The 15,610-nt window shown below is 38.0% G+C and overlaps 1 protein-coding gene and 1 long non-coding RNA gene across 2 annotated transcripts in view; one reads left to right on the top strand and one right to left on the bottom strand.

The window, feature by feature from the left end:
- LOC113449815 (amine oxidase [copper-containing] 3-like) overlaps positions 1–622 on the bottom strand; it is a 38,152-nt gene extending 37,530 nt beyond the window's left edge. The window contains exon 1 of the mRNA XM_087916834.1: positions 330–622. The gene's annotated coding sequence lies outside the window, so the exon portion shown is untranslated. The remainder of the gene's footprint in view (positions 1–329) is intronic.
- LOC148124126 (uncharacterized) overlaps positions 1–15,610 on the top strand; it is a 56,922-nt gene that overhangs the window by 34,024 nt on the left and 7,288 nt on the right. The gene's annotated exons all lie outside the window — the stretch shown is intronic.

Here is a 15,610-nt window from a genome sequence, read left to right as displayed (position 1 = left end):
CTAGAATGTTTGATAGTTTCAGCCTGTTTTGGAAATCAAAAAAAGCTGCCTTCTTGTCCAAAATTAGTTCTTTGGGCTAGCAATGAACATTCATTACAATGATTAAATGAAACTGCTCCTTGATGAAGATTCAAGATGACTACCAGCAATCAAAACACATAGAATTGATGCAACAATTAACAGAATATAGCCAAACAACAGACTCTATGAATATTGCTTTGATTATCTCATCCGAATCAACATACAGTATGACATTAACCCATAGAAAGAAAGGCAACATTTTTATCGAGGTACATCGATATTTTACAAGGGTATATACTTTGCCATACCTTATGATTCTTTGAGAAGGAATGCTGAGCAAATTTGACCCGCAGCAAGGCAAGGCAACGAGCAAAGTCATGACTTGGGAATTGCATTGTCTTCCTCCATGGGTCTGCCAGATAGCAGGGTCTGAACAACAGGCATATTTGGGTATCTGTTGTTGTTTTATCTTTCTCTGGATTGAGACAGGACCTTGTGTCATGCTTCAGGAAATCCAAAGGGTTATGAGGATTGAAAGGTTCCCCCTTTTATACTGCATTTTCAATTTCTTCTCTGAATTTTTTTAAGGAGCACAGCTTGACTGCCTTGAGACTGAATTTCCACTCAGCTGAGCCAGAATATTTCAGACAGTTTCATTCTTCTTTATGCCTGGCTTGCTGAGTAAAGAAAAACACAAACTCTTGCAGGCAGGAGAAGCTCTTTGTGGGAATTTCCATTCCTGCTCCTAGTTTGCCTCTATTTGGTTTCCTGAAACTTAGAGAATGAATGAGGTCTTTCTGTCACTTTCTAGGACAAGCTGATGTCCTCCACAGATGGCCTTAGGTGCCTTGTTCTCCCTTGGACTACAGTTGCAATGCTTTCCTAAAACTTGGTATCTTTGAAGATCTGCTTATTTAAACAACCTCTAGTCTTCATTTATATCAGCAGGCTGCATCTGTTGCCTGCACTTTTCTCATTATCTACTGTTCAATTTGATCTTCATCCGATTTTTTGCATGTATGGTAGCAAATGTGGTCCAGGAGACAGCAGACAAAAAGCAAATGCCTTTTGGATCTGCTCTGTAACTTACTTTAGCTGCCCTCCTTCCTTGAAAGAGATTAGACAAGCGACATTTAAGAAATCTTTAAAAGTATGGTTAAATATAATGTAACCATTCAAAATACAGTAATCCTTGATGAGGTTGGGAAAAATATGGTTTAAATCCGTCCTCCACAGTGGTTAGTTCAGAAGACCATTTTGAGAGCACCCAACTGCAGACCTCTGTTACCAATGAAAAGATCCACTCTGTGCTGGATCAAGGTGGAAAAAAGCTAAAAATGGTTGCTTTAGCATTAGTACTAATTTGGAAATAGTACAAATATTTGAAAATAATTGCAACAGTTGCTGGAATTTTGTAAACCCATTTCTTTCATCTCAATGCATTTTATTAAAGAAAACAGAGATTCTTGCTTGGAAATAATGTTTTTTGGGTTTGAGGCAACTACCAAAAAGCTCGATCACAGCTAGTTGTTTTTTTTACTGTCATGTTTTTAACAATTTTAATTCTATAGTTGGATATTATAAGCTGCTCAGAGTCATTTGGAATGGATGACCATAATACATTTGGTGAATAATAATGAAAAATCATTGGATATCTTTGGGCCAATTTTACTCTCTCAGCCCAATTTATACCAGAGTTGTTATGGAAAAAATCTAAGGCAAGGTCTACATATACTGCCTTGATTTTCTTTGTAAAGATGGGACATGGCCTTAAAATATGCTTTATTTTACCAGTAATCCTCAGATAACCGATAATCAGAGTTGGAAGGGGCCTTATAGGTCATTAGTCCAACTCCCCATCCAAGCAGGAGATCCCACACCATTTCTGACAAATGGCAGTCCAATCTCTTCTTGAAAGTCTCAAGTGATGGCGCTCCCACAACTTCTGAGGGCAAGTTGTTCCACTGGTTGATGGTTCTCACTGTCAGAAAGTTTCTCCTTATTTCCAGGTTAAATCTCTCCTTGTTCAGTTTCCATCCATTATTCCTTGTCTGGCCTACAGGTGCTTTAGAAAATAGCTTGACCCCTTCCTCTCTGTGGCAGTCCCTCAAACATTGGAAGACCGCTATCATGTCTCTCCTGGTCCTTCTCTTTACTAGACCCAGTTCCTGCAAACGTTCATTGTATGTTTTAGCCCCCAGTCCCCTAATCATCCTGGTTGCTCTTCTCTGTACTTTTTCTAGAGTCTCAACATCTTAAGCCTCAACAGATTATGACAGCAACTGGGACCTGGATTGTGAACAGTGATATGATTATATAGCATGACATCACATAACTATATTGCTTAGCAATGGCAATCCCAGGTGCTGTTGGCAAGTTAAGCAGGAAAATGCCGGAGTCAAAGATAAATAGTGGCAAGTGCCTTGGGAGAAGGGGGGTGTCAAATAAGGCATTATGGGGCACATATAGGTTATTGAAGGCCTGGGAAGGGAAGGAGAGAAGGCTTAGCTGTATTACTTGATTAAATATATTGACATTATTCTGAGAATATATAAAGTAATTTCAGAATAGACTACTTTCAATTTTAAGAAAAAAGTGGGGCAGGATGGCAAGTAAGTAAAGGTTACTAAGATATCTAAAAAAATGTGCTGTTTTTTTTGCTAATGTGTTTCTATACCTTTTAGACCTCTGACAAGTATTTGATTAGCAATGCATGTTCAATCCCACCCATTTTTTTCTGTTCCTGTTTTTTGTGAGGGGGATTTGGAATTTTAAGCAGAGCAAGATGCAATTTTTGGCCAAAGATGGCTATCTCTGGCTCAAGTTATATAGGGTTCAAACTATTGGATAAGTATCTCAGAAAATGATATGGTAACTATCTTAGAAAATAACATATTCCCGAGGGATCTGGACCCTTTTGAATTGCTACATCCTGCCTAAATTGCAGCTGCAAGTCAATTATTTGTTTTCTGAGCTCAGCTGCAGAAGACCTTTATACATTTTGCATTACAATAACTCTGTGATGCACACAGACTTTGAACTGGCATGCTTTCACCACATCTAAATAACATTGCAAATGTTACTGACAATGGTAAATTACACATTTTAAGCTTCTGCAGGCTAATGAAAAGAAACTCATGCTCCTGTTCTTAATGGGCTTAACAGGAAACAGTGAAAAAGAAAAGCTGGAGAAATAGTTGTTTGAATCACAATACCATCCTGTACATTTATTCTAGTTTCTGTCTAAAATGCTGTTTTTTTTTCTGTTTTACATTTTGTTCCTTTTCCACAGCCCTTGCTAAAATATTATCCAGTTCATAGCAAACTTGATTTTTGAAATAGGAATAGGTGAAGTAAAATAAACAAGTCCATTCAAAACTGCACTGATTCTACAAACATAAAAAGTATTTGAGCCAATCATATTTCACTTACAAATAATTTGCAAACAAATTCATATTTTTATATATCCATTAAAAATAATAAAGCAGTCATCTTGATTGTTAAAGTGGTTTGGAAATGGTTGGTGTTCACAAGTAAAACTAGAAGACAAAGATAAGGAAGGAAACGGTTGAGCAGAATTTGCACAATCTGTTATAATCCTTTTTCTTTAGAACTAGCGGGCCACAAAATAAGCAACATCACTAGATAAATGCAAGCATGTTTAAATAGAACTGGTATTCTACTGTAGATTTTTATGCCACTTCCCACATTATTCTGATTACAGATAGTTTTCGACTTACAACAGTTGTTTGAAGTTACCACGGCATTAAAAAAAATGACTTATGACTGTTTTTCATACTACTGTAGCATTTCCATGATCACATGAACAAAATCAAGACACTTGAAAACTGACTAACATTTATGACCATTGCAGTGTGATCACATGTTGCAACCTTCTGACAAGCAATCAATGGGAAAACCAGTTTTCATTTAATACCCGTGTTAATAATTTAACAACTGCAGTGATTCACTTAACAATAATAGAATAGAATAGAATAGAATAGAGTAGAGTAGAGTAGAGTAGAGTAGAGTAGAGTAGAGTAGAGTAGAGTAGAATTCTTTATTGCCCAAGTGTGACTGGACACACAAGGAATTTGTCCTGGTGCAAATGCTCTCATTGTACATAAAAGAAAAGATACATTCGTCAAGAGTCAAGAATCATAAGATACAACACTTAACGATAGTCATAGGGTACAATAAGCAATCAAATCATACTAGGAAACAGTCAATATAAATTGTAAGGATACAAGCGACAAAGTTACAGTCCAACAGTCACAAGTGGGAGGGGATGGGTGATAAGGAGTGATGAGAAGATTAACAGTAATAGTAGTGCAGACTTTGTAATAGTTGAACAGTGTTGAGGGAATTATTTGTTTAGCAGAGTGATGGCATTCGGGGGAAAACTGTTCTTGTGTCTAGTTGTTCTGGTGTGCAGTGCTCTATAGTGTCATTTTGAGGGAAGCAGTTGAAACAGTTTGTGTCCAGGACGTGAGGGGTCTGAAAATATTTTCACAGCCCTCTTTTTGACTTGTGCAGTATATAGGAACTCGATTGAAGGCTGGTTGGTAGTTGTTAGGAATTGATAGTCACCTAACAGTTGGGTTGGAAATATACATTGCTCAAAAAAATAAAGGGAACACTTAAACAACGCAATGTAACTCTATGTGAGACCATATGCTGGTGCGGTTGGCCCTGGGTTCCTCCTAATGCAAGACAATGCTAGACCTCATGTGGCTGGAATGTGTCAGCAGTTCCTGCAAGATGAAGGCATTGATGCTATGGACTGGCCCGCCCATTCCCAAGACCTGAATCCAATTGAGCACATCTGGGACATCATGTCTTGCTCCACCAATGCCACATTGCACCATAGACTGTCCAGGAGTTGGGGGATGCTTTAGTCCAAGTGTGGGAGGAGATCCCTCAGAAGACCATCCGCCACCTCATCAGGAGCATGCCCAGGCGTTGTAGGGAGGTCATACAGGCATGTGGAGGCCACACACACTACTGAGCCTCATTTTGACTTGTTTTAAGGACATTACATCAAAGTTGGATCAGCCTGTAGTGTTTTTCTCCACTTTAATTTTGAGTGTAACTCCAAATGCAGACCTCCAGGGGTTGCTAAATTTGATTTCCATTGATAATTTTTGTGTGATTTTGTTGTCAGCACATTCAACTATGTAATGAACAAAGTATTTCATAAGAATAATTCATTCATTCAGATCTAGGATGTCTTATTTTTATGTTCCCTTTATTTTTTGAGCAGTGTATAAACCAGGATAGACATTTAATACTGTATCTTTAAGGGAATGCTAAAATTGTAATTGGGTGTGGTTCCTCAAACAGCCATAAGATGGAGCCAGAAACCTGGGTTGTTAGTTCTGTTGTTAGTTGCTAGATGTTCTGATGGTCGATGTTTTTGGTTCCTGCATTTTTCACTATTGACTGTTGCTGATCGTCGTTCTTCTTGGATTACTGTAAGACTATTTACTGAACTGTGTATGATACTGGACTTAGCTATTGGATTATCCCTGGACTGAAAACTGACTGCTTTAACCATGTATGACTTGGACTGCTTGTTGGACTTTGCTTAACCATTTACTGGAAGTAAAAACCTACATTTTACTATACAGTGTATCTGTGTGCTGGTTGTGTGTTATTCCTCACCACTCTCACTACATCTCCCTGTATGCACTCATTCTCCTAATGGGGAATTACCTCAACACTGGTTATGGGCCCAGGCCATACCAGGCTCAGATAACTGAGAGTTGGTGTGAATACACAGTACTGTATACAGACAGCTGTTTACTGTTTAATTGTGGGTTACTAACCTGGTAAAGATGGCACAAGATCCGTCAACAAATCTATCACTGATAACCAGGTTGGATGGAACAAACTATGTTTCCTGGTCTATGAAGTGCAGTCTACTTCTGCGTAGAGAAGGGTTATGGACTGTAGTTCAAGATCCACCAGATGTAAATGCTTGGGATCCAGATGATGAGGATGATACCAAGAAGCTTGCTGACTTTAAATGGAACACCGAACAAGCTTTTTGTATAATTGGACTAACACTGAGTGACCAGCAGCTAGTCCATATTCGTGGAGAAAAGTCTGCTGCTAAGTGTTGGGAGAATTTGAAGAGGATTTATGTTCGTGACAGTGTAGGTGCACACATACATCTTAAATATAAACTGTTTAGAGCATGACTTCTGAAAGGTGGAAATATGTTAGCTCATTTGAACTTCATGAAAAGAACTTTTCAAGAACTACATGAAAAGGAACTGATATTTTCAGAGCTGCATCAAGTTTACATCATTCTTTCCTCATTGGATGAGAGTTATGATTACATATCTTCACTAGAAGTCCTGACCAGAGATAAACTGACACTGACTGACATAACTGGATGGTTGTTAGAAGCGGCAAGAAGATGGCTGGATAGGGACCGTCTGAGAAAGGAACAATCACAAGAAGAGGATTTGTGTTCAACTGCCTATACTGTTAGGAAATGTTTTTCTTGTAGGGCTAGGGGACATCTAGCTAAATTCTGTAAGAAGGGAAAACGACAGAATACTGGTAATCACCAGAAGGCTAAGAATGTTAATTTAGCAATTCAATTGTAAATCATGATTTGTGGGTTGTTGATAGTGGAGCATCTCAGTGCATTACTAGAAATAGAGGTTTATAAAGATGTCCACGATTAAGCAACATGTATCATTGGCAAATGGATGGACGATGAAAGTGTCTGGTGAAGGTACTGCATATTGTTCATGTGTAAATGAGCATTTATCTATGTTATATGTACCCAAACTGAAATTTAATTTGTTATCAGTAAGGGCTTTAGTTAATATTGGTTATGTAGTAACCTTTAGGGGAGATAACTGTATAATAGAGAAAGAGGGTAAAAGTGTTACTGCTACTTTAGAGAATGATTTATATGTGATACATGATGACCAGCTGCAGATGGCTAACTCGGTTTATAACAACGTTAAGCCACATGACGAATGTATAAATTTACTACATAAACGTCTGGGGCACATTAATTTCAAAATGTTGAAACAAACAGTTAAACTGGCAGAGGGAGTAAAATTAAAACCCTGTAGCAAGTATTTAAACTGTAATGCCTGTAATCAGGAGAAAAGCAAGGTTACACCAGCAAACAGACTGAATGGGTTTAAGACCAAAGAACCTTTAGAGGTTGTTTTCGCCAACATAATTGGTCCTAAGAAACCCAGTTTGGGAGGTGCCTGCTATGTTTTGAGTATAATGGACCATTACTCAAGGTACGGTTTCTGCTATCTCATGAAAAACAAAACAGAAACATTCCAACATTTGTTTAACTGGCTAAGGTTTGCACAGAGAAAAATGAAAAGTAATTACTATAATTACTGATAACGGGACTGAGTTTGTAAACAAAAGATTCCAAACAATGCTGAAATTGGCTGGTGTCGAGAATAAGCGTTCTGCACCTTATGGGCCACAATATAACTCGCTTGTAGAATGAAGAGAGCAAATGTTACAAGCCATGGCTCACACTATGTTATCTGATTCAGGTTTGCCTGAAATACTGTGTGGTGAGGCCATAATGTGTAGCAACCATGTGTTGAACAATGTGGTGAACACAACAACTGATGAATTGCCATTCACTTGGTGGCATGGCAGAAAACCAAATTTAAGTTATCTATACACATTTGGAGCTCCAGCATGGGTGCATATTCCCTCACAAGTAAGACTGAAAGGGCAACATAGAGTTAGGAAATTATTTTTTGTAGATTACGAGGCCAACCATAGATCGTTTAGATTTTGGGATCAAGGCACAGCTAACATTTACTGTAGCGCTAGTGCTAAATTTCTTGAGCATGTTGGGTGGATTAAACTGGAACAGGAATACAACAATGATGTTGTAATTAACACCCAAGTAGTCCCTAAAGATGAAATAGTTAAACCATCAATAGCCATGAAAGAGGAAGAACAGGCACAGGAGGAGGTAGGAGAACAGGCAAGGGAGGATGTAGGAGAACAGGAGCAGGTGGCACAGGAAAGTCCACCAGTAAGCCCTGTATTACTGAGACATTCAACCCGAGTAACACGATCACCTGATAGATATCAGGCTAGTGTTGTATGCCAAGTGAATATAGTTGCTGGTAACTATAATGAACTGAAACTGTATCCTGCTAAGGATCAGGCTGCTTGGCAGGAAGCAATGGATAAGGAACTGAAATCCTTACAAAGGTTGGAGGTATACAAAAATGTCAGGTTACCACCAGGTAAACATGCCATAGGGTGTAAATGGGTTTATAAACTTAAGACTGATGTGGATGGGATTGTTACCCATAAAGCCAGGATAGTAGCACAAGGATTCAATCAGACAGCAAACGATTATGGCGAGGTGTTTGCACCTAGTCTGAAAGCTACTACATTATGAGCAGCTTTAGTGTGGGCAACTAAGGAGAAATACATTGTAAATCATTTAGATGTAGAGACGGCATATCTGCATGCACCATTGCAACACACTATATATTTAAAGAAACCTTTAGCTATCAAAAATGATAATACAACTGATTGCTGGAGATTGAAAAAGAGTCCTTATGGCTTGAAGCAATCAGGATATGAGTAGAACCAGTGTATAGTTAAGGAATGAACTAAGATAGGTTTTGTAGCTGGCATGGCTGATCCATGTTTGTTTATAAAAGAAAGTAATGGTATAATTTCATTGTTGCTATTGTTCATTGATGACATAGCATTAATCACCAAAATTGAACAAGAAGCTACTAAAATAATGTCACTGTTAAAGAAGAAATTTAAAATAAAACAGGTGAAATTAAACAATACCTTGGTTTAAAGATAGATAAAACTAGGGGAGGATACAAAATCTCACAGGCAGATAAAATTAACCAATTACAAAAGAATTTTAAAATGGAACTTTGTAAGCCGGCTAAAACACCACTGAGCCAGGAGTTTAGTTACGGTTATGTATAAAGTCCTATTATTGATAAAAATATTTATCAGTCCTTGATTGGTAGCTTATCTTAGTAATTGGTCAAGGCCAGATATAGCATACAGTGTTAACCAATTAGCTAGGTTTAATGCTGAGCCAACTAAAAGGCACTGGCAAGCTGCTAAGCGTGTGTTAAGATATCTGAAACAAATGATGCATTATGCATTATATTTGGAGCCTAAGGATGAACTAAGTTTAACTGCGTATGCCAATGCAAGTTTAGCTACAGACATAAATACACGTAAATCTATGTCAGGTACTGTAGTATTATTAGGAAAGGTGTTGATTGGATGGAGGTCTATTAGACAGAAACATCTAAGTTTGTCAACAATGGAGGCTGAATTCTCATGTTTGTCTTTATTATGTACAGATTTTGTTTGTTATAAGCAACTATTGATTGATATGGGAATTGATGTAACAGATTCTATTGTTGTTTATGAAGACAACCAATCAGCAATACAGATGGCTTCCAGTCTTGCTGTAAAGACAAGATTAAAACACACAGATTTAAGATATTTAAATGTGAGACAATGTGTGCAAAGTAAAATGATTAAACTGGAGTACTGCATGTCAGAGAATAACATTGCAGATCATTTTACAAAAGCCCAAGGCTCTGTAAAGCATAAGGCTTGCTGTGAAGGATATGGACTTAAACTGTAAGGTGTTATATATTGTCCTACCCAAAGGGGAGAATGTTAGGAATTGATAGTCACCTAACAGTTGTGTTGGAAATATATAAACCAGGGTAGATATTTAATACTGTATTTTTAAGGGAATGCTAAAATTGTAATTGGGTGTGGTTCCTCAAACGGCCATAAGATGGAGCCAGAAACCTGGGTAGTTAATTCTGTTGTTAGTTGTTAGATGTTCTGATGGTTGATGTTTTTTGGTTCCTGCATTTTTCCCTATTGACTGTTGCTGATTGTCGTTCTTCTTGGATTACTGTAAGACTATTTACTGAACTGTGTATGATACTGGACTTTGTTTTTGGATTAACCCTGGACTGAAAACTGACTGCTTTAACTGTGTATGACTTGGACTGCTTGTTGGACTTTGCTTAACCATTTACTGGAAGTAAAAACTTACATTTTACTATAGTGTATCTGTGTGCTGGTTGTGTGTTATTCCTCACCACTCTCACTACATCTCCCTGTGTGCACTCATTCTCCTAACAGGGAATTACCGCAACAGTAGTAATTGTTTTTTCTGCAATCCTAATTATCCTCTGAAGTCTGTGTCTGTCCTGTTGGGTTGGGGACCAAACCAGACAGTTATAGAGGTGCAGATGATAGACTCAATAATTCCTCTGTAGAACTGTATCAGCAGCTCCTTGGGCAGTTTGAGCTTTCTGAGTTGGCGCAGAAAGAACATTCTTTGTTGTGCTTTTGTGATGAGGTTTTTTGTTAACTGTCCATTTTAGGTTATGTGATATAGTAGAACCTAGAAATTTGAAGGTCTCTATTGTTCATACTGTGTTGTCTTGTATTGTAAGAGGTGGTAGTATGGGAGGGTTTCTTCTAAAGTCTACCACCATTTCTACGGTTTTGAGTGTGTTCAGTTCCAGATTGTTCTGGTTACACCATAGGCAAGCTGTATAACCTCCTGTTTGTATGCAGATTCATCATTGTCTCGAATGAGATCAATCACTATTGTGTCTTCAGCAAACTTCAGTATTTTAACAGATGGATTATTTGAGATGCGGTCATTGGTATATAGGGAGAAGTGGAGAAAGCACACAGCCTTGGGGAGTTGTCCTCTGCTAATTGTATAGGTATCGGATGTGATTCTGCCTAGCTTCACCTGCTGCTTCCTCTCTGTTAGGAAGCTTATGATCCACTTACAAGTGTGTTCAGGTACCACTAGTTGGTTTAATTTACTTAGAAGAATGTCTAGAATGATGGTATTGAATGCTGAACTGAAGTCTACAAAGAGGATAGATATATATCAATACCTTGCATAGATATTTGGAGATTCAAGGTGTTGTAGGATGTAATGCAGAGCCATATTAACAGCATCATCTGTCGATCTATTTGCTCAGTATGCAAACTGCATGGGATCCAACAGCAGATCCATGATGGTTTTCAGGTGGGACAGCACAAGCCTTTCAAAGATTTTCATAACTACAGATGTTAGAGCAACTGGTCTGTAGTCATTCAGTTCCTTGATGGAGGGCTTCTTTGGCACTGGGATGATAGTAGAGCGTTTGAAGCAGGAAGGAACATAGCACATCTCTAGTGATTTATTAAAGAAGCGGGTAAAGGTAGGGGCCAATTGGTCAGCACAGACTTTTAAGCAAGGAGTTATCTTGTCTGGGTCTGGTGCTTTTCCTGGCTTTTGTGTAATAGATCTTGCACTTCTTTTTCTGTGATCACCAGCGGTTATGAACCCAATGTGTTGGGGCTAGTTGTAGGAGGCTTAGCTGTTGGTGTGTCTGAGATGGGGGTTGTGGAGATAGGTGGCTGTAGTTTCCTTTCAAACCTGCAGTAAAACACATTCAGGTCATCTGCTAGTTGTTGATTTCCTTCTGTCTGGGAAGGAGTTTGCTGTAGCCAGTGATGTTTTTAAGAGTTTTCCATGTTTGCTGGTTCATATAACTTTTTCTGATAACTATAACTGATTCCTTAACTTTTCAGAGTAGCTTCTTTTTGCTGCTCTGATCTCTCTTGTTAATATGTTTCTGGCCTGATTGTATTGCATTCTGTCACCTTTCTGTTTGGAACGATGTAACTGCTTAAGTTTAGCTGTGAACCAAGGTTTATTGTTATTATATATTTGCAGGTTCCTTGTTGGTACATATAAGTCTTTGCAGAAGCTGACATAGGAAGTTACAGTATCTGTGAGGTCATCTGGATCTGCAGAGGTATCTTCAAAAACATTCCAATCAGTGCAAACAAGGCAAGCCTGGAGCTTCAGCTTTGACTCATCAGACCAAGTCCTCACTGATTTCATGGTTTTAAGTCTTTGTCTGTAGGCAGGTACAAGATGAATCATGCAATGGTCAGAGTGTCCAACAGCTGCTCGTGGTAAAGACCTACAAGCATCTTTTACTGTTGTGTAGCGGTGGTCTAAAGTATTTTTGCCTCTGGTGGGACAATTTACATGCTGGAAATATTTTGGGAGCTCTTTCCTTAAATTTGCTTGATTGAAATCCCCTAAGATGATGGGAAGGGAATCTGGGTGTTCAGCAAGAGTTCATAATGCCTTGTTTACACAGGCTTATGGAGGAAGACACAGCTATTAGGAGAAATGAAAACTCACGTGGACAATAAAATGGCTTGCAGTTGATATGTATAGAAAGAAAGGTCGTAAAATACGGCAAATTCAATTAACAAATGTCTCACTTAGCAACAAAAATTTTGGGCTCAATTATGGTTGTAAGGATTACCTGTATTTTAAAGCCCTGAAACTACAGCTGAAGGGAAACATTAGAAACAGGAAATGGGAATGAGTTCTATCTAATTATGGAGTTTTACCACATATAATTTGTTGTGCTTCAGAAGGAACAGAACTGTCTCCACTCGAATCTTATAATACTGTATCTTTCAAGTTCAGAAAATGGGTAAGAAGATGACATTAAAAGCAATGCTCTTTAAGTAGAAGTGTCAGCTTCTCTTTGATTAAGTCAGAAAGAGACTAGTTCACTTAATGAAATTCTGCAAATTAGAAGGTATAGAAGATTTACAATTACAGCACAGGAAAGAGGTCAAGTACTCCCCAGGTATGTACATTTCAAATTAATCAGAGAATACTACTTGAGAAAGAAAACACAACTATCCATTAAATAGATGATGAAAACAATAATGAAAATATCACATCACCCAGACAATTTAAAAACAACCTAAAAGTCAGAAGCTTTCTAGAAAAATACTTGAGAGTTGACATTTATTTGCCGATTATACGAAGGAGCATTTATAGACAGAGACTGCATTCTGCAGAAAGCATAACCTTATTTCCCGGAAGACCTGTGACAATTAAATGAGCTCAACAAGAAAGAATAAATAAAAAAATAAAAAATGCTGTATAATGCTCAACTTCCCTAGCACAGGGTTGCCAGCTCCAACTGAAATCATCCTGGAGATGCTTTTTTCCCAAATATTATGTACTTATTAAATTTACATACCACCTATCTCACTTTTTGGGGTGACTTTTGATAGCTAAAAAATTAATAAACATAGGTTTAATGTTAATATGTATTAAGTGAACTAAAAGCTCTTGATTAAAGCTGGTTGCTTATAAGATAAGGAAACACTTTTGTATATATATTAATTCTTCATCTACCCTCACATCTACTAGGCAAGCAACTTCTATGTTACATAAAAATATATAAGCACTGTTTCTTTTTACCTCCCTTCCAGCAGAAACAATCAAATCCCTCTCAAAATTAAAAACCTTGATTGGAATAGCTGCCACAAGAAGGGACTCTAAATTGGGGTGAGGATGAGGGAAAACAAAATTCAATGGCAATAAGGAAAAAGCAGGTAGGAAAGGGGAATGCTTGTTTACATATTACAGAAAGGAGTTAAAATTCAGCAGGAAAAACAGACTTATGTATGCAAACATTTAGGTTTAGAATGGGATGACAACAGGACAACTCACTATGGGCCAACTCACCCCAGGAAAATTCAAAAGCTCGATTTAATCGTTTACAATAATTAAAACATTATTTTTTTGTCATTCACATGTCATTTTATTCCTTCTTTTGCATTCTTTAGTAATTATATTCCACTATTTTTTTCAATATTAGTGAAACTTGTCCTGTGGAGTGTTGGCTGTGCAAGTTATCCTAGACTCAAAGGGAACAGTTAACACCTCAGAGACCTGTTGGAAGGGTTTGCCAGAGTAAAGAAGCTCTCTTAAGGGGACAAGGCCTGGCGCTTCAAAAGGTGGAGACTCTTCAATGCCTCAGACCTGGATATCCAATTCATTTGGCCATGGAATCGGGTTATTTGAGAAACTCATATTTGAAACCAACGAAACAATGTCCTCCACAAAAGAATATGCTTGTAATTTTATTGAGATTTCGTGTTGAAAAAAGGCTAATTTATCCTCAGATCTAATGTTTACAATTGAGCAAGAATTTGTACTAGGATGCGGGATGGAGACAAAACAGGCAGACACAATCTCTTGCTATGATCTTGGAAGATTCTTAGCCCCATCAATTGTTAATTTACATAAAAATATAAACATCATAAAACCCCAACATGGTATAAGTCAGCAGCCATTAACATACCACTCCAGATAGAATCATATTCCAGACTGCCCTCTACTTCATTTTTAGTTTTTTCTAGAAGCAGTCAATTTTGAAGTCTGTGTATGTGTTTGTATATATTTGCATTCCAGAGGAACAGTACTGCTACTGAAAAGCATTTATCTTTGAGTTTTGGCCTTCCTCCTCTCCTAAAAAATGAGAACCATCAGCAGTCCTCAGCAAAATTGAATTGGTTGAACCAACACTAGGAATACTGAAAGTATGCCATTTTTAAAAAGGTAAAAAAACCAGCCCTTTGTCATTCACATTTCATTTTATTCCTTCTTTTGCATCCTTTAATAATTATATTCCACTATTTTTTTCAACATTAGTGTAACTTCTGACAACCTAGTGGTAACCAGTCCAGGTTCACAACACAACTATAATGTTCTTTCACTGTGGTGAGCAGTAACTTACAAACTATAGTTGTTGTTAGTTGCGAAGTAGTGTCCGACCCATTGCCACCCCATGGACAACATTCCTCCAGGCCTTCCTGGCCTCTACCATCTTCTGGAATCCATTTAAGCTCACGCCTACTGCTTCAGTGACTCCGTCCAGCCACCTCATTCTCTGTCGTCCTTGTTCTATTGCCCTTAATATTTCCCAGCATTAGGCTCTTCTCCAGTGACTCCTTCCTTCTCTTTAGGCGGCCAAAGTATTTGAATTTCATCTTCAGGTTCTGTACTTTAAGCTAAATGTAACGTGCTTTAAAGGCGAGTCAAAGTAGACACTGCAGTAGTTCAACTGGTGATGATGATGGCATGAGTTATTGTAATTAGTTTTTCTTCTCCTAGGTAGGGGTGCAATTAATAAACCAGCTAGAACTGGGCAAAAGCCTCTTGGGTATTGCCATCTGCTGTTCCTACAAAGCTGTATGTCTAGGATAAAACCGAAATCATAAGACTTGCTCCTTCAATAGTGCTTCCCCATCAAGAGATACTATTACAGAAAGCTATAATGAGCTGTGAAATTAGCTTTGAGAAAGAGGAGGAAGAACTGCAGCCAAGACAAGTCAGATAAATCTCAGTTCAAAGTAGGAATGGAATCTGAGAAAGAAGCTCAGAGTCACTACTGTCTATGTAGACAAGATATGTGGAGTCAAGACTAGGGCAGATTTTACACACTAAATATACTAACAGATCCCCGTAGGCACCTGGGAGCTCTTGATGTTGATTCTTCTCCAAAAGGCAAGAATCACTCTAAACACAATCACTTTACAGCCACCCATTACTTGAATAAGAGAAGTAAAATGAGATGTGAAAAGAAATTTAAGAAGCAAAACACTGCTTTTTTGACAGTTGTGGGGGTGAGGTATTTATAAAACGAGCAAATCCTATTCTTTCTCACTA

Source organism: Pseudonaja textilis, chromosome Z (assembly GCF_049901715.1).
Source record: "Pseudonaja textilis isolate UNSWEBS1 chromosome Z, rPseTex1.2, whole genome shotgun sequence".
Classification (NCBI taxonomy): domain Eukaryota; kingdom Metazoa; phylum Chordata; class Lepidosauria; order Squamata; family Elapidae; genus Pseudonaja; species Pseudonaja textilis.
The sequence above is the reverse complement of the archived record's forward strand: the minus strand, read 5'-3'. Positions and strand labels throughout refer to the sequence as shown.